Source organism: Lygodium microphyllum, chromosome 10 (assembly GCF_053477565.2).
Source record: "Lygodium microphyllum isolate KBCC chromosome 10, Lygodium_microphyllum_v1.1.10, whole genome shotgun sequence".
In the NCBI taxonomy this organism is placed as follows: Eukaryota; Viridiplantae; Streptophyta; class Polypodiopsida; order Schizaeales; family Lygodiaceae; genus Lygodium; species Lygodium microphyllum.
Genome location: NC_141144.1, coordinates 105,687,309 through 105,706,523, shown reverse-complemented (window position 1 = coordinate 105,706,523; position 19,215 = coordinate 105,687,309).

The following is a 19,215-nucleotide window of genomic DNA, read 5'->3' as shown; positions in this document are numbered from 1 at the left end:
TTGTTGAGGATGAACATGAGAATATGGAAGAAGAAGAGGTAGAAGATGAAGACATTGACATGGAAAGAGGATACTTTTTCTGACAATGCACATGTGTAAGACTTTGGCACATGCAGAAGGATGTGCAGGTTAGGAGGGGGTGGGATGTTGTGCCGCTACGTGGACACAGTGTTAAAAAAATCTAGAATGAATTGTCATTCGGCTTTCTTATTGATCTAGAGAGCCAATGCCATATTAGTCATTAATATCAATGCTCGTAGTGTGGATGGTTCAAAAATACTAGATTTTTTGACAAGTTTAGTTAATTTTTGATATTCTAGATATTATCACTTGTTAAAATCCAAAAAATGTAGATAAATTCTAGAATAATATGACATGTAAAAGAAAGGAGGTAGCTTTCAGCCATTTTGGGAGGATTTTATGTAAAAAGAAGGATTGGTGAAATCACCCGATGCGCGATCACAGTTTTCAAGCAGTGAACTACATTCCGAATTGGGAGATGAAGAAGGAGTGATCTAGTAAAATTTTGGCTAGGTGTCCTAGTATTTTACCCCCCTTTCGGAGCCAATGGAAGCATTGGATTAGCAGTTTGAGCAGCATAGAGGAAGGTATTGTTTTATGCACGTTTTTGTCTACAAGAGATTTATCTTCTCATCATGAATAAATAAATTGGCAAGGCTTCACCTCAGTGAGTATTCTTCTACATCTTCTATTTCTTTAAGCCCCTTATGTTTTTTCTACTCCTCTCCCTGAATCTCCCTTCACCCTACTGTCTCTTACCCCCGTGGTAGACTTTCGACCCCAAACTCTCCAACACCGTATAACACACTTTTATTTTATTTGAATTCTTCTTCAAGCTTCTATGTGATTCTTTGAATATGATATAGCTCTCTTATAGATTAGGAACCCTTCACATTAGCAAATGTTATAGGAAAAAAGATACAATGCAATCTAATGATTGCAGTGGGGATTAGAAGAATAAGGGTATATAGCACATGAAAGACAATGTGGAAGAAGAGGTTTTACTAATGGCTAGTAGGGTTTTGCATGTTTTTTACCTAATTAGCTATCAAGCCAAAGAAGCTTTGTAGGACCTCCATTGAGGAAGCATGATGCATATGGATATCATCAAGGTAAGGTTTCTTAAAAAGGACATATGTGTTGGTATTTCCCAGCTCTATGTGTATTCACTTGCACTTGCAAGTGTGTTGCACTTGCAAAAGGAAAAGAAGTGTTTGAAAAGTTCCTAGTGCCAAATAGAGTCTCTTGGAGTGCCTTAATCACTAGAGATAGGCAAAGCATGGACATGGTGCTGAAGCTTTGAGACGTTTTGACAACATTTCAAAGGTGAACGCCACTATTTTCTGCTTGCCTTCTCTTCTGTGTGATCATCGACATCACCCCCACATAAGCTTATATCATCCTCGACAATCTCATTGCCAGAGATTGCACTTCATCTTTCACAAATTGGATGCCTCTTTTGTCCATAAATTCACAAGGATCAACAAAATTGGCCGCCTTATCAGAATACATACTTCAATCCTTTTCAAATTCACACAAGAAGTTGGTATAAATGTGATAGTTCACCCATAGCTAAAATATCTTCAAAATCCTTTTTAGAACACTAGAAAGGTGATGCAAAAAACTACACCACTCTAGAGCAAGCACAAATGCTCTAGAATAGTAGAAAGGTGATGCCAAAAACTACATGACTTCAAAGTAAGCACAAAAGCTCTTGAATAAGCCAACAAACTGATACAAATTTTAGTATTGCACTTCTTAGTTGCAGCTACCAATTGGTTGCTTTTGCAACTACCGAGTACATACTTTGATCCTTTTCAAATCACACAAGCAGCTGGTATAAATGTGGAAGTTCACCCATATCTAAAAGATATTAACAATACTTTTCAAGACATCAAAAAGTTGATGCCAAAATCTACACATATCTTCAAATACATCCATGCTGAGGTATAAACTTCAGAAACATATCTTCAATGTGTTTTAGAAGAATGAAACAGTGAAGAGTTGGAGAATAGATTATCTGCAAACACAAGTCTTCAGCCTTTAGGTACTTCTATAGTAAAAACACAGCAATTCCATCCTCCTCATTGTCCATCCTCCTCATTGTCTATGTCATTGGTCATGGATTTCTTCCTTTAGTCTTGCTCTTCTTAGGGAGAGGAAGGGTAAGTGACACATTATTGGGTGCCACTACACGCTTCTTTGTTCCTCGAGAGTTTGGAGGTTGTTGAGGTAATTTCACACTTGCCTCATGATGATTCAAATTCTAACCTTGGGTAGAGAAGGGTTGAACCCCTTGCATATTGGTAGCTTGAGGTGTGTAATGCAAGTGTTCAGAATAGGAGCCATCATTAAGCATAGCACTAAATCCATGTGGAGCTATTCCAAATTGCATACCCATTTGTGGAAGATGCTGCAAATAATACGGTGCGTTTGGGAGCAAACCTGAAGGACTTGAGATTTGCCTATCCAAATATATTTGCGGCTATGATTCCATGACAATGTCATCTTGAGAGTCTTGCATGTATTGGCAAAAAGCTACAAGCCTACAAAATAAGACAATCATTTGATTACAATCGACAACATATTTACACATATATAGAGAAAAAAAGAGAAAATTGTTCCTAAGCTCCTTTTTCTGTTTTGTCCTCCTCCACAAACTTTCTTTCAAGAGTTTGAAGGCTGTAAAAAAATGCATGCAACAACAATAATCAAGTTCTATTTACAGATGACATTCAAAGATATATAGAGAAAAGAATAGCAAAATTGTACCTAACTTTGTTTTTCTATTTTATCCTGCTTCACACACTTTCTACCACATGTTTGAAGGCTATAACAAATGAAAATTGAGTTTTGATGTGCACCAATGAATGCTGCAAATTAAATAATGTATTGCTAAAAAATTGAGTTCTAATACCCATCTACAAACCAAGGCTCAGTACTAAAAGTAATACTTTTTTAATTTCCAAGGAAAATTAGTGTGACACAGCACTGCATAAATTAGGCCTTCCAAAACCCAATTTCAACACAGATCCAATTTATAGACTTGATTTCTTGATCCAATGAAGAGAGAGAGAGAGAGACATATAGACACAGATACACCCAATTTTTGAGTTCAATGTAGATTGCATGCCTCTTTGGGGAGAGAGAAAGAGAGAGATGCACCGATTTAGAGAGATAATGCACCTAATTAAGAGAGAGAGGGAGAGAGAGAGAGAGAGAGATGCCCACGCCATTCCCATGGTCATGCACCTCAAAAGGAGGTCAAGGACTATGGCACACGCAAGGCCATTGAGGGCATCTTCTGCCTTGGCTAGTCATGTCTCATCATTGAGGACCTCGTCTCACCAGCAGTGCCTCTGTCCTTGAGACTGTCCCTCCGCTCATTGATGTTGGGCTCACGAGCAATCACCGATGTTGTTGTGCTGATTAACTGATAGCCAGCAAGGGGTCCATGCAAAGTTGCACTAGAAAGGCGTGAAGCTTCATGCTGTGCTTGAGCTGACTTAGATGGTGGAGGTGCTCGTGCAGCATGGGAAGCTAATGGAAGATGTGGTTGCCTTTGTGTGGCAGTTTTGTGCAAAGAATCAGAATTCCTTGCCAAGCCCAGCACAAGGGCAGGTTCCCCATCCTCCAAAGAGTAGGATGTGTTATAGTTAGCGTGCTCTTCTTGCATAGAATGCAACAACAAAGGGACTTTTTGAGCTCATGGAGAGAAAGAAGAGCAGCTTGTCATGGCTGATTGCAAATGTGAACACAGCAAAAGAGATGTTGGCTATTGCTAAAAAGGTATGTATAAGCTTTTTCTTTTAGTTAGAACAACAATGAGATTTGATGGTATAACTTAACCAATAACAGAAGCAATCAATCAGTGTGTCAAAGCTTTTCTATCCTCATTAGGGGAGTTTTGACGTCTTGAAAATGCCTTTTAAGAGATAGAAAGAGAGTGCTCTAGATCAATAGGAGCAAAGCCTCCATAACAGAACTTCTATTTTAAAAAAGGAAAAAAATTATTTTACAAATATATATATATATATATATATATATGTATATAATATTAGGAATTTGTATTATCAATTTCTATTTTCAACCTCTTATATTCGTGATTATGATATTCTTTGCATTAATGATATACAGTCCATGCCACTTTTATTTAATAATATGTCTTGATTAATGATAATGATAGGTTTACTCTAAATTCGAATTAGTAAAAAGCTTGGCACATTTTTTTTTCCTCCTTTCTTTTGTCCCTCTCGTGTTTTTCCCTCCTTTGTGGTAGCCTAGTCTTCTGTGTGTGTGTGTGTGTGTGTGTGTGTGTGTGTGTGTGTGTGTGCGCTATGGATACAAGCATTCAACCTTCAACAAGGCATCTCTCTCTCTCTCTCTCTCTCTCTCTCTCTCTCTATGCTATGGATATAGACATTTGACCTTCAATAAGGCGCCCAAGCTCCCAAATCACATCCATATCAATGTTTAACTCATTCCAAAAAGATGGAAGATGGATTCCTACAATCATTAGCAAAAGTAGTTGGATAACCATGAAATAAGCAAAACATGGAAAAAGGCAAAGATATGAGACCTCATTCATTTATGCTTGGAAGGGTAGAATCCGAGATTTCAAGCTTGGAGTAAATAAGAATAGCATAAAAGACGTATTGGTGCAATATGTGTTTATGTATAGAGAGCTATATTTGGAGCCTGGAACTTCAAATCTTCCAATGTATAGGCCATTTACTTTTAAGAATTTGATTCTTAATGTCTTTCTTTTCCTGAACTTGGTTTAAGGTTTTCCATTATAACATTTGTTTGTTTGTCTTATAGATGTCTATCCCTCTGATCTTGAGGAATGGCAACAGGTCGATTCTATTGTTGATGTTATTGATGTGGTGCATGGTTTGATTGGAGAAGAAATGTGCAAATGTTGAGAGAAGACAGAGCTTGCAGAGAATGGAATATTATTTTATGATCATTCTTATATTGTCCCCATACAGTGTGCCAATGGGGATTAATATCCCCCCTTCCTTTTTCCATTTTTTCAAGCTTTGAGCACTTTCATATGATCATGTCATACAATTTGTTGATGAGGGATGGGATACTAGGATAGAAAGAAAAATTATATGTAAGATAGATCAAGACTCTATAGCTTGTAAATATATAATTACTACTCAAAATTTCATTCTTTTCTTTTATTATAATAGATGGCATTATGTTGGTGGTAGTCTGGTTGCTTTAGACCGAAATCTTGATAATTTTAGCCAAGATCCTATAGTGGATCTTGATGTTTGGTTCAATGAGAACATTATTGCAAACCTAATGGTTAGATCATCATGTAAGGATAGATTTACAAAATGAAGATATTGAACTACCATGCTCATTTGTGTTTCAACTTAATAACAAACGAGTAAGTTTTTATAACATATTATATCCACTTAGGTGTGTCAAGTTTGTGGGAGAGAAGGAAGGAGTCTCACTTGTAGCTTTCTCACTTACACAATGGGGGAATATACACAAAGGTGGAGGCTGAAAACAGTTTTTCTCTTCTTAGTTGTGTAAGCCAAAAAGAACTCTAGTACAAAGAAATAGAAGAACCCTATATATGGGTCTCAAACCAAACTCAACTAACTAAGGTGGCATACTAACTGAGCCACGAACTAGAGTAGATAAGGATAGCTGTCATCTAGCTATTATTCATGGGCGGTGTACCAACCGCATCTCCAGCTAACAAGTCGGTGACATAAATGCACAACGGTCACCCTGGCATATCACGAGTGGAGCTCGATATCTCGGCACTCCCCCTCGATCTCAATCCCAATTCCTGCACACCAAGCAAGTCTCTGAACTTGCACAGCTTCTTTGCGCCCAATGCCTTCGTGAATATGTCAGCTACCTGATCCTCTGTGCTGACATAAACTAGATCAATAAGACCTAGTAAAACCCTCTCCCGCACATAGTGATAATGCACCTCAATGTGCTTTGTTCTAGCATGATAGACTAGGTTATTTTCCAAGTGTATACTGCTCATGTTGTTACAATAAATGACAACTGGCCCATCTGTAGGCTAATGCATATCATAAAGTAGCTTATGCAACCAAGCTATCTCACATGCAGCCATTGCTGCACCCCTGTACTCAGCCTATGTGCTCGACAAGGCAACTGTAGGCTGTTTCTTGCTGCTCCAAGTGACTGCAGCACTCCCAAAAGAGAACACATACCCACTGGTAGATCGTCTATCAGAAATACTACCAGCCCAATCAACATCAGTGTATCCATGCAACTGTATCTAAACCCCAGTCTCATAAAATAGTCCATACTGCAATGTGGACTTCACATACCTGAGTATGCGTCTAGCCGCATCCAAATGCAGTTTCCTTGGAGCCTCAAACTTCCTACTATGTGTCTGTACCTACATCTGCGCTCAGCTTCAGATTCTGCTCCAAAGGAACTGAAATAGGCTTACAGCCTGTCATCCCATATTTGGACAGCATGTCCAATCCATATTGCCTCTGCAAGAGCCATATCCCACTTGGTGATCTAATCACCTCAATGCCTAAGAAATAACGTAGCTCTCCCAAATCCTTCATCTTAAACTTCTGCTTCAATAGCATTTTCACATGAAGGATATCTTCATCACTGTCACTTGTCATAATCAAAGCATCAACATAAATGACAAGTAGGATAATACCTTTCTCTATTTTTCTCACATAAAGTGAGAAATCTGCCTTGGAAATCTGAAAGCCAATAGTAACAAGATACTGTCCTATCTTGTCAGACCATGCTCTAGGTGCTTGTTTCAAGCCATACAAGGCTTTCTTCAACCTGCAAACAAACTCAGGATGAACAACATGCACATAACCTGGTGGCTGCTCCATATAGACCTCTTCTTGCAAATCACCATGCAAGAAGGCATTCTTTACATCCATCTGATGTAAAGACCATCCCTTTGATGCAGCCATAGCAATGACTGCTCTTAAGGTTGCCATCCTTGCAATCGGACTGAATGTTTCTTCATAATCAATGCCATATGTTTGTGCATACCCCTTGACTACTAATCTTGCCTTGTATGTATTCACAGAACCATCTGCATTGTGTTTCACCTTATAAACCCACTTATAACCAATTGCATTCTTATCTTTAGGCAAAGGTACCAATTCCCATGTAGCATTTGCTTCCAAGGCATCCATTTCTTTATCCATGGCTTCTTTCCATTTTTCTTTTCCCATGGCTTGCTCAAAAGAAGTGGTGAGAGTGGAATTTTGATGCCGAGAAGTGCCTAAAAATAGCTAAAAATTATGAATATCAAGGAAAAAATATTCAACGTCGAAGGCGGCGGCTCGATCTAGGACAGTTTTAAGCGTCAAAGTGCTCTAAGGACGCCCGTGCGATACTTCTGGATTTTTAGTAATTTTTGGTACGCTTGTGTCAGTTTGTGGAGCTGCTAGTGAGTGCGGGATGCCAAGATGAGCTCACAGAAATTTTCAGAATTGAATTCGGAGGCCGGACGCGCAAAGGGCCAAAAGACCGGTCAAAACTTGGAAGGGTGGCCACCTGAGGTATGAAGGGGTGCCCTTCAAAGGGGGCACCCCCCCAATCTAAAAAAAAAGGAGGGTGGCATGTCGTGAAGGCAGCCGCGCAGAAAAAACGGCGCCTCCCCCCCCCCCCCCCCCCCCCCCCTCCCCCAAAAAAATCGATTTCATGGCTGATAGGAAGCCATAGCAATGATGAGGCAAGGCTGCTCCACTACCTCTTCGCTCCGTATCACTGTCCTTCGCGCGCAAAATGGTGGACTATAGAGAGAGAGAGAGAAAATCAGTCTTTCTCTCTCCTCTCTCTCTCTCCTCTAAGGGCAGATTCGTGTGGTGAAGAAGAAGAAGAACAATGGATGACGGATGCTTGTCCAATGAAGACCGGATTGCTCCATGGTTCAAGAGGAATGAAGATTGCTGATTGTGGGTCGTCCTGAGTATTAATGGCGGATGGAAATCAGTCCTGCAATGAGGCATAAAAACCTGCAACCCGTAAATACAATTGGTAATGCATTTTTATAAGAAAATTTGATTCTTTATGCTATTTGATACATGAGACATCGTTCATATGGGCTACAAATTGATAATAATGTTGTTTGCAATGTCTTCCAACTGTTTGAAATCAGAAAACTAGAAAAACATGAGCCCTATGGCCGAAAACAATAAAATAAAACATGTAAAACATGCGAAATAGGGGGAAATTGGGTGTTTTTGATATATAAATGGAAAATATAGTAAGACACACCAACTAAATTTGTGTTTTTGCTGCAAATGAACCTAAGGGCCACAGCTTACAACTCATTTTGCATTTTCAATTATTTAATATTGTGAAAAATACAAGAAAAATATGAAAAATGGGTAAAAATAAGGAAAAAATAGGATTTGAGTGTGCGAAAAATACTAAAAAATAAGATTCATGTTTATGTATGTATGGGGGGTCTGAAGTATGAGGTTTAGCCTCAGTTCAACCCTACCTTTATGTTTTAGTGGGTTTTTATTGCTTTTCATACAACAAAAAACATGGAAAATATTACCCTAAACCTATGCATCGTGCACAATCTAAATGGCGAGGGGGTAGAGAGAATGAGAGTGGTGTTTAAGTGCTGAGAGAAAGAAAAGGCTGATTGTTTTTATCCATGCATATCATATAGATCGATCGTTAATTCAAAATAAGGATCTAGTAGCACGAGGTCTCCTTGGTGCTAGGTTCGCGCAACGTAGCAATTCCGCATGAGAGAAATTCATTGAAAGAATGCTTTTGCACTAAGCACAATGCTGATTTTTCTTTATTTGAGCACATGGACATTCACAATTTGCATGAAGCATAAAATGATAAAAGGTATCAGACAATACCTCCTGGATGCATAGCACCTATATTCTCTAGATCGTGACCAACGTTGAGTGAGTAAGGTTGTCCCAAGCTGTAGGCTAGGCGTTGGGTCTAAGGGGAAAGTAAAGTGAGGTATGGTATAACCTGGAACGAAATAATTGGTACCTCGAGAGGACTATGTGCGAAGTGTTATATATGTTTAGCGACGCATCGAGGGGCCAATCCCCAAGATGTAGGAGAGTCACAGTGAGGTAGCGGCAGTCAGTTGTGGGAGGACCTCCTATGTTTGTACTTCATGCCATTTGGCAATGTGTTGGGACTCCCAATGAGGAGTGTTAATTGGGTTAGAGTTGGACTACGAGACGTGATACAAATGCAATATGTTTAGGAAGGCAATGTATGATTTATGTGTCATCAACGCTCCTGGCCGCGAGGCCCTGGGGTTGTTGAGCGCATGATAAAGGTCCGGCTAGTGCATGAGCCAGTGCCGGCCCGTTTTAGGTCCCATCAAGTGGGTTTTGGTTCCTGTATCACTTTGACCATATAGGCATAGTGAATGGCTGTAAATCCATCATACTTCAGCCTATCCACAGGATACCTAGCTTTGGTAGACCTGCGCAAAGTAGGTTCACTCCTAGGTGCTCTCAAAACATCCCTGCTCTTCCTTATTTTAGGTGTAACAATAGAAGGAATACCCAACTCATCATCAATGCTCTGTTCTGAGACACTAGATTCACCATCCACATAAGAGCGACCTGCATTCACATCAAACATGGGCTGATCTACCTTCTCTTTTCCTTTTCCTGATACCTACATACCACTATCTAGATTGCTTTGAGAAGATTCTCCTGATCTCAATCTGCCTGTCCATGGCGAAGAATGTGAACCACTGCTAGAGAATGCTCCAGGTCCACTAATATCTTGTGACTCCTGCTGTGAATTCTGTGCAGCATTACCATTTTGTGCATCTACATTATCAATCACATTTACTGGTTTATACCAGCTACTCATCTTATCAAAAACAACATCTCTACTCACTGTAAACTTACGAGTAGAAGGGTTATAGCATCTATACCCTTTTTGCTGTAGAGAGTAACCAATAAAGATGCACTTCTTAGCTTTTGGATCCAACTTGGATCTCAACTCATCTGGCACATGAACATAGGCAATGCAACCGAAAATTTTCAAATGAGAAATATCTGGTTTCCTACCAATATACCTCTCCTCTAGAGTCATGCCATGTATTGCTGCAGTGGGAGTCCTGTTCATTATGTAGATTGCTGTAGCAACTGCCTCAGCCCAGTAAAAATCTGGCAGGTCTTTTTCATTGAGCATGGCACGAGATACCTCTCCAATATGCATGTTTTTTCTTTTTGCAATTCCATTTTGCTGTGGGGTATGACTACATGAATATTGCTGCTTTATGCCATGCTCCTGTAAGAACCTTGCAAACTCATATGAGAGGTACTCTCCCCCTCCATCTGACCTTAGGCATTTTATTTGCAGGCCTGTTTCTTTTTCAAGCATAGCTTTAAGAGTTTTGAAATGCCCAAAAACTTCACTTTTCTTCTTCATAAAATACACCCAAACTTTTCTGCTATAGTCATCAATAAAAGTGAAAAAATAATGACAGCCTCCAATAGATGTAGCTTTAGTAGTCCACACATCAGAGTGGATTAATTCCAATGGCTTCTTACTCTCTTGAACATGTCTAGGAAATGGTTTCCTTGCCTGTTTTCCAAATTGACAGGCTTCACATACCTTATGCATTTCTGCAACCTTAAATTTAGGCAATCCTGCAACAATATTTTGGGCTTGCATTGATTTAAGTCCCTGTACATTAACATGACCAATGCGTTTATGCCAGATATCAATATTTGCAACTACACTGGTCTTATGTGCAAACATTGCTGCACTCAATTCAGACATGTCTGCATCCAACGTAAACATTCTGCCCTTCTTCTTTCCTTTTGCTATCAAGCGACCTTTATTTTTCATATCCTCAACAAAGCATCCATGAGAATTAAATCTGACCTGCAAGCCCTGTTCAACCATTTGACCAACAAAAACCAGGTTCTTGGTGATATTTGGGACACGAAATACATCTGACATGTATTTCTTTTTCCCATCCTGCATAGACAAATGAATTTTTCCAATCTGCACAATAAGATGTGCAGTATCATCACCAGTCTCCACAAATCCTAGTTTTTCCATTTTCGTTGCATCCTGTATCCATTCTGCATGACCTATCATGTGGTTTGATGCACCTGAGTCAACATACCACACATCGTTGCTTTCTTCTGCACTTGTCACAGAATTGGTCATGTGCTGCACCATAAATAAATGCTCATTTCTGTCATCACCCTGTCTACTAGAAGATACATAATTCCCTTGTTGCAATTTTCCATTCATGATGTCATTCTGCTTTTTATAACAGTCTTTAGCCATATGACCCATTTTACCACAGTAGTAGCATTCAACATTGCTATTTGCATTTTGGCCTCTTTGCCATCCACCACGACCTCTTTGGCTCCCCCTACCTCTAGAGTTACCACGTCCTCCTCCATAGGATTGGTTTGCTTGAGTTTGCTGCATATTCTGATTTCTACCATGGCCTCCAGACTGGCCTCCTCTACCTCTGCCTCTACCTCTTCTAGCATTTGAGTAGAAGACAGCTTCTTTTGAGGTTCCTCCTGAAGAAGATGCACCACCATTTCTCTGCTTCTCAGAAATTAGAAGAGCAATCAACTCCTCAAAATCAGGAAATCTTTCACGGATAAAAATTGATGTTTGGAACTATGCATAATCCTTTCCTAGACCATTCAAGGTCACAGAAACTAAATCATCATCTTCCACTGGCGACCCAATGGAAGCAAGTGCATCTGCAATCTTCTTCACCTTCATGTGGTAGTCATTGATGCTCATACTTTCTCTTTGCACATTGTGAAACTCTTGCTTGAGCTGCATTTTCTTGGCTTACGTATTTGTACTATAGATTTTTGACAAAGTATCCCATGCCTCCTTTGGCGTACTTGCATCCTGAATATGCACAATCATAGAGTCTGAAATACTGATAGACAGCCAGTACATAACTTTTCTGGCTCTCTCATGCCATCCTTTAAATGCCTGCATTTGTTGTTGATTGGGAACATCAGGAAGAACTGGTTCTTCTTCGTTTCCTGCAACGCCCAATATCCTTTTTCCATAAGGAAAATTTTCATTCTAAACTTCCATGCTTGGAAGTTGTTCTTGTCAAGCTTTTCAGTGACAATCTGTGAAAGAGAATCAGATGCCATTACAGAACACTGCAAAAAATTCTGTCACTGCAAAAAATACAGCTTCAGCCTCACAAGGGCAAATCTGCAAAACTGACGAAAGTGGTATTTGACCACACAGCCACTTCCTAGTGACGATTTTGCATCAACAGGCAACAAGGATGATTCTGTAACTCCCAATGTCTCTGCGTACAAGTGTATGATGTAATTTCTACAGTAACTTTTCACCACCTGTAGAACAGTGGTCGGATAGCAAAAAATAGGGCCTTTTCCTGAGTGCGTGTGGAAAACTTTCGCCTCCAAAACAGGCCCCGAAATGGCCTTGAATCAAAAAAACAGGGCAATCATGGGCTAAAGCCCTTTCCCGCAGCATATACTGCCCTCTTACTACACCGCGAAGGGCGTCTCAATTTGAGACAATGCACTCTTGCACTTTTCGGCTGTGCTACCTGTGCAGAGACTTGCTCCCAAACTCGAAAAATGAAAGCAACACTGGTCCTCTTAACAGAATGCCGCAAACTTGGTTTGCTTTCTTGAGCTCCTTACCACGAACCAGGCTCTGATACCATGTCAAGATTGTGGGAGAGAAGGAAGGAGTCTCACTTGTAGCTTTCTCACTTACACAATGGGGGAATACACACAAAGGTGGAGGCTGAAAACAGTCTTCCTCTTCTTAGTTGTGTAAGCCAAAAAGAACTCTAGTACAAAGAAATAGAAGAACCCTATATATGGGTCTCAAACCAAACTCAACTAAATAAGGTGGCATACTAACTGAGCCACGAACTAGAGTAGATAAGGATAGCTATCATCTAGCTATTATTCATGGGCAGTGTACCAACTGTATCTGCAGCTAACAAGTTGGTGACATAAATGCACAACGGTCACCCTGGCATATCACGAGTGGAGCTCGATATCTCAACAAGGTGTATACCTGATTCCACTTCCTGATTATCAAACGTTTGCAACATATTTTTTACAGATATCAACAAGGAGAGAGAAGAGTATACAATGCAAGGATATTGAAGAAATGGTCTCTTTACTATCAATATAAAATACATATATAAATTTTTTGGCAAATTTTTATTAGCCATCTCCATGACTTATACACACATGGGCTTACAAGCAATGAGGCAAAGCTACTTCTTTTTTTGAGAACTTTGCTTAGGAGAAGGGACATCCTTTTTAGGAGTCCTTTTGCCTTTCTTTGATGCTTTGGTTTCCTTGGGTGTTGAAGGCATATCTTCACTTGATGTAGTTACATGCACCTCCTCTCCTTCAATGTCCAAGCCCCTACTATTTTCCATTCTTTTCGGTTGCATACACTTGCCTATTATGTAATTCATGACCTTTGCTCTTATATACCAAACATGCTCACTTGTATAGCAATCCCTTGTAAACTGTCATACATTTGTAAGAAAAGATTTTTAGTTCATTGTTATTTTTTATAATGGACTATATTATTATCACCCGGGGAGGTCAATCATAAATATATGTATGTATCATGTGGGTTCAACATAAAGGATTTTTTAAATAACATTTTTACATATTTTTTTAACATACAGAAGGGCCCCATATAAAGGGGTTACTTACAAATTGAATAGAAAAGGGTTATGTTTTATTAAGAAAAAATTCATAGATAAGGATATTTATAAATAGGCCTTGACACACGTGATATAGAGGGTATACATATAGTGAATTACCCGGGTATTATCATCAATTGACTATTTTGGAACAAACCTCAATCTTAAAGTTTAGTATATTTCACATTACCTTTATAAGTTTATCTTCATTGAGATAAATAAACCTAACCAATCTTCTGATATTTTCAATTACTCTCCATCCACAAGAGTGATTATCGTCCTAATGAGGACATTGAAATCAATGATATAAAGTAAAACTATGAAACTTGTTTATGGTAGTTTATAGAATAATTTTTCATATTATGTTCCAACCATTCAAATCAAGACCTTACAGCATCTTGTTTATACTACATTGTTGCAAGTAAATCAGAAGGCATGGGAAACTTTTTCTCTAGCACTTTAATCAATCTTTTTATAACTTTGTACTAGAAAGACAATAAAATTTAGAATAATTACAAAAAGAAAGATCAAAATATCAATGAGACCTTGGTTATATAACTTACAACTTGGCATTTCCATGGCTTCCTTTCATAGAATTGATGAGGAAACATTGCCTCTCCACACAGTCTATTCCAATTAGGCTCCAATGAGTACTAAAAACAAAAATATTTAAATAATCCACCAAAACAAGATCTCATAAAATCTAACAAAATATCAAATTCATTGTATGGAATTACAAGAAGCTCCAAAGTTTCAAAGTCAATTGAATTGAACCAATGTCAATGCACTTGCATCAAGCTCACTCCTCACACAGTATGAGATAGATGGATAAAGAACCTCAACTTTTTGTTGTATATCAAAGGGAAGCTCATGCATTACACACCTAGCAAAGAAATGGATATCCTCGTAAGAATCAACATGAAAGCCTATTGCTAGAAAAATATAGTGAGTAAAAACAAATGTTGATATATTATACCTCATCCCAGAAAGAAGAATAGAGTAATTTACTTCTTTCATTTTATTCTTGAGGATTTGAATACAGTCAAAGTAAAAAAATATCATATCAGATCTTTTTTTAATATCACTAGGTAAAAAGCAACATACATTGAAGCCCTTAGGGTTAGCCCTTTCAAGAAGGGTAGATAGCTCTTCTTCAAAAGATAGGAGTTGCTCTGATTTCTTTTCTTATTCCTTCTTTATTTTATACTCCCTCCATTTATTTTCTTGCTCTTCTGTGGCCTTTTCATCTTCCTCATGTAGTTTTCTATCTTTTTCATGTGTGACATCTTCAACCTTAGGTTGTGTTATGGCTTTTGGGTTGAGGCCCTTATGATGGCAATCTACTTGGTTAATCGGACGTCATGTTTCTCTTTGGATGTTATTACTCTACATGAGGCATGAAGTGGCATGAGACCCTCCCATGATCACTTGAGGATGTTTGGCTGCCAAGCATCTGTCAGTATGCCACATGAGCCTATGTCACGCAGATGCATACTCCTTGGTTATGGAGATGGTGACTTTTCGGCTTACATGATTTGGGATTTAGATGCCCAGTAGGTTGTATGCAACCGTCATGCTGTCTTTTATGAGACATAGACACCTCTCAGACCTCTTGATGCACGTTCAGTGCGCTTTATGGCTGATTCTATAGCCGTATGTCAGTCTTCCACTTTGCTGAGGCCGCATACTGTCTTGAGACCCCATTTGACTTGTGTCCGGGATGCTGGCCCTCTTTTGATGATTGACCTTGGAGAGTCTATATGCTCTCCGTTGTCTTTTATGCGCTGCGCTGATGCTATGCACCACTCTGATGCTTTATAGGCATGCACTTATGAGTTGTGTTAGTTGATTCATGGGAAGTAGTCATGGATTGCTCTATTGTCTAGAGCTATGGGATCGCTTATCACTTGGATGTCATGGACTCAGGGATTCTTGACTCTTCTTATGAGGAGGTTCCCGCCACTTATTGCATAGTCACTTTCCGATTGCACGTTGGGTGAGATGTCATGATTCCTCACCATGTCTCTTTTCTTTTCTTTTGTTTTTTCACTCCTTGGCCCATTGGTCTTTTAGTGGGAGGTTGCTGGGGTAAAAGGCCCTTGGGCCTGCCCATGTACAGTGACTGCCCATATTCTTTATTCATATATATATGAAAGTGCAATAAGGCTATCATAACATTGTTGACAGCACCTACATTGTGTGTGCTCTTCTCTCCTGTGTCTCCTACATCCCTTTCACCTCTTGCTTAGGATTTGGGGCTAGGCAATCAGGATGTGGACTATGAAATAGTGTTCCAGTTTAGTTAGAGGAATTTCCAGCAATTCTTCCAATTGCACATGGCTGTGGGGGGTTGGTGTTTTGATTTTGATAGCAAGTTGAGAGTGAGAGAGCCATTGTCAGCATGCCCATTTTAGATATTGACAAAATAAAAACCCCCCATTTTAGATCCTAACAAAATAAACCCCCTGCTATTGCATGGTAGAACCTAGCAAGATTATTTGAGGTAAATATAAAAGCCAACAGGTATAGCTTTAGTTACAGATGAATTGAGTTAAAAGAGGGAATCTTTCCATCAATGACTATGCATTAAAGATTAAGAGTATTGTGAAAGCTCCTGGATATATCAGTGTAGCACTTGATGATGATGATGTTGTATGAGCATGTATAGATATACTTGGAGCTGAGTATGAGTGCTTTAGGTCATCTATGAACACCAGAGATGATATCCTTTTTTGGAGATCTCATTTTAATGCAAATACTTGGGGAGAAGAAACTTAGGTTGGATTTCTCTTCTTCTTAGAGTAAGAAAAATTCTAAATAGATGTTTTATTCTACTAGTAGAGATAGAGGACGTGGTGGCTGAGACCAAGTGGGGATTGTGATCAAAGTTATGATGCATAGAAAAATAGGAAAATACAGTCTTGAGGAAAGGAAAGCCAAAGAGATCAAGCTATAGATTTTAACAGACAACAATAGAATTTTAGCGATGAAAGGGAATGCTAGCATTGTGGTGAGAAAGGTCTTATTTCTTGTAATTTTTTCAAAAAGAAGGCACAATTAGAAATTGAAAAAAGTAGCAATATAATTATGCTTCCACTTTGCAAAACAATGATGACAGATTTGAGTAGCTCTTTGTCATGAAACATTTTATGAATATTATGATTGCTGATGGTTTATCCAAGAATGATGTATAGTATGTAGACTTAGGCGTCTCTAACTATATGACTTCTCATGGATAGTGGTTTAGAGAGACTTGCTATCCATAGTCTTCAGGCTATGTGGAGACGAGGGATGACACATCCCATTCCATTAATCACATTGAAAATGTTTTCTTGAGTATCCATGATGGTAAAACAAGGTGCTTAGTGTGAAAATGTTGGATCTAGAGCATGGTAAGATCTATGGAGGTTGGAAGGTGAAGACTTAATTCATGTTGACATGAACAATGATTAGACAACTGTCACACAAGTGAATTAGGTTCCAAGATGGAATCTTGGACTCATAAAGACAATCTTGTGTATTAAACTGACAATGACACTAATTGAAAGAGGAAAGCATCATGATATTGCATTCATCATTATGAAAGTGATAATCAAGCACAATACTTTATAAAAGTTGGGTTGTTCCACTCTCCTCACTATGCATATGGGATTCATGACATCTCTTCCTAGAGCATACATCATTTGTCATTTCTCAACACCCCCCCTCAAATGATGAGTCTCTACACTTGCTGGCTTTTGCTCCCCCTACATGGTGACATCACTTGGGAGACTAGCTCATAGGTAGCCTAGTCAAGTTAAAGCTTGAAATTGTACATCTTTGGCAAGGGTTTGTACAAAGTAGATCCACTAAAGAAAAAATAAAGATCCACTATGGGAAAAATATATGAAAGATACAATGAGAATTCTTTAGAACAATCTGTCAAAGTTGTTGATGGTAATGGAAGAATCTTCTTCTTCTTCTTCTTTTTCTTCTTCCTCTTCTTCTTCTTCTTCTTCTTCTTCTTCATTCATGAAATGGTTCTAGTGGTGATATATAATCCGATCCTTGTTTTTGTTGGTGTTGAGTCCTCGACCACGGCCTTTTTCTCCATAAGTGCCCTTGGTATACAAGAGACTGTTGTTGGTGGTGTGTTCCTTTGCATCCTTGCTTTTAACTTTACTTTCTCCATCAAGTAGTGAGTACTCAATATCTTTAAGTGAGAAAATTGGAACATTACTAAGGGTGGACACAAGATTCTCATATGGATCCTTATTTACACTTGCAAGTAGTACAACTATTGCTTCATCTTCATCAATATTCTTCTTAAGAGTTACAAGTTGGGTTTTTAGGCTCTTGAACTTGTTAATGTGTATTGTCATGGAAGCACTATCTTTTTTATCTAGTTTATAAGGGCGCATGAGTAATTTTACCTTTGAAATCTTTACTTGGGTACCAAAGATCCTATCAAGTTCCTCCCAAGCAATTCTATCATCTTTGATGCTGCCAGAGATATGATGTAGCACATCATCACTTAGTCCCTAGGAAATGATGCCTAGTGCCTTGTTATTCATCTTCTTCCATTCTTTGGTTTTTAGTGGATCTATTGCAAGGATCAAACTTTTTTTAAATCTTCTTTCCCACCATCTGCGTCACCTTCATCATCCTCAAAGAGGTCCCAGAGGTTCTTCCTCAACATGAGGTGGTACATGGTGCTTTCCTTCCAAGCATGGAAGCCTTCTCCATTAAACTTAGCAATTTGTTTGAGCTCTACCATTTTTTATCAAAAGCTCATCAGCCAGCAAAGGATTTGTACTTCAATGTGTCAAGAGACACAAGATGATTAGTGTTTAACAACACTGCATAAGTATTAAATAGATACTATCTTGGAGCTCAATGTCAGATGTTGATGCTTGATCTTCTTCTTGCTTTGCTGATTTAGTGTGATGCTTTGCTAGACATTAAGTGCTCAGTAAGACCAGAGTGATAGAGTCTTCAGTGGATTGAGAGGAGTAAGAAAATGAAAGGTTTTATGACCTTGAGGAAACTTGGCTATGGAGTCCATTATTAGTTAGGGTTTCTGTACCTGACTGATTTTTCTTAGATTTCAGCTTATACAAGAGATAATTTAGGGAATCCTTTGAGCTAGAGAAAGCTTAGAGGTAGATCTTCAATTTCCCTATGGTGATGGTAGGTATCACACTGTTGCATGCAAGGAGAGTAAGCTGTACAAACATTAGCAGGCGCATTTTCAGCAGTGCAAGCTCAAACTTCGTCAATGGTGAGCTATAGCCAGGGCAATGTCAATGTTTGAAGTGATAGAACGTTACCCAAGGAGTAAAAGGAGAGATCTCTAGAAGAGATATTGAAGAGATATGCTCTGATTTGAGAGATCTAGAAGCTCAAAGTCAAGTAGCTGTTGTTTTGGCTATGGATATCACAAGGTCAAGTGGAGATGGAAGTGAGAAATGGAACAATGAGCTAGATTTGAGCTAACCTAAGGTTAA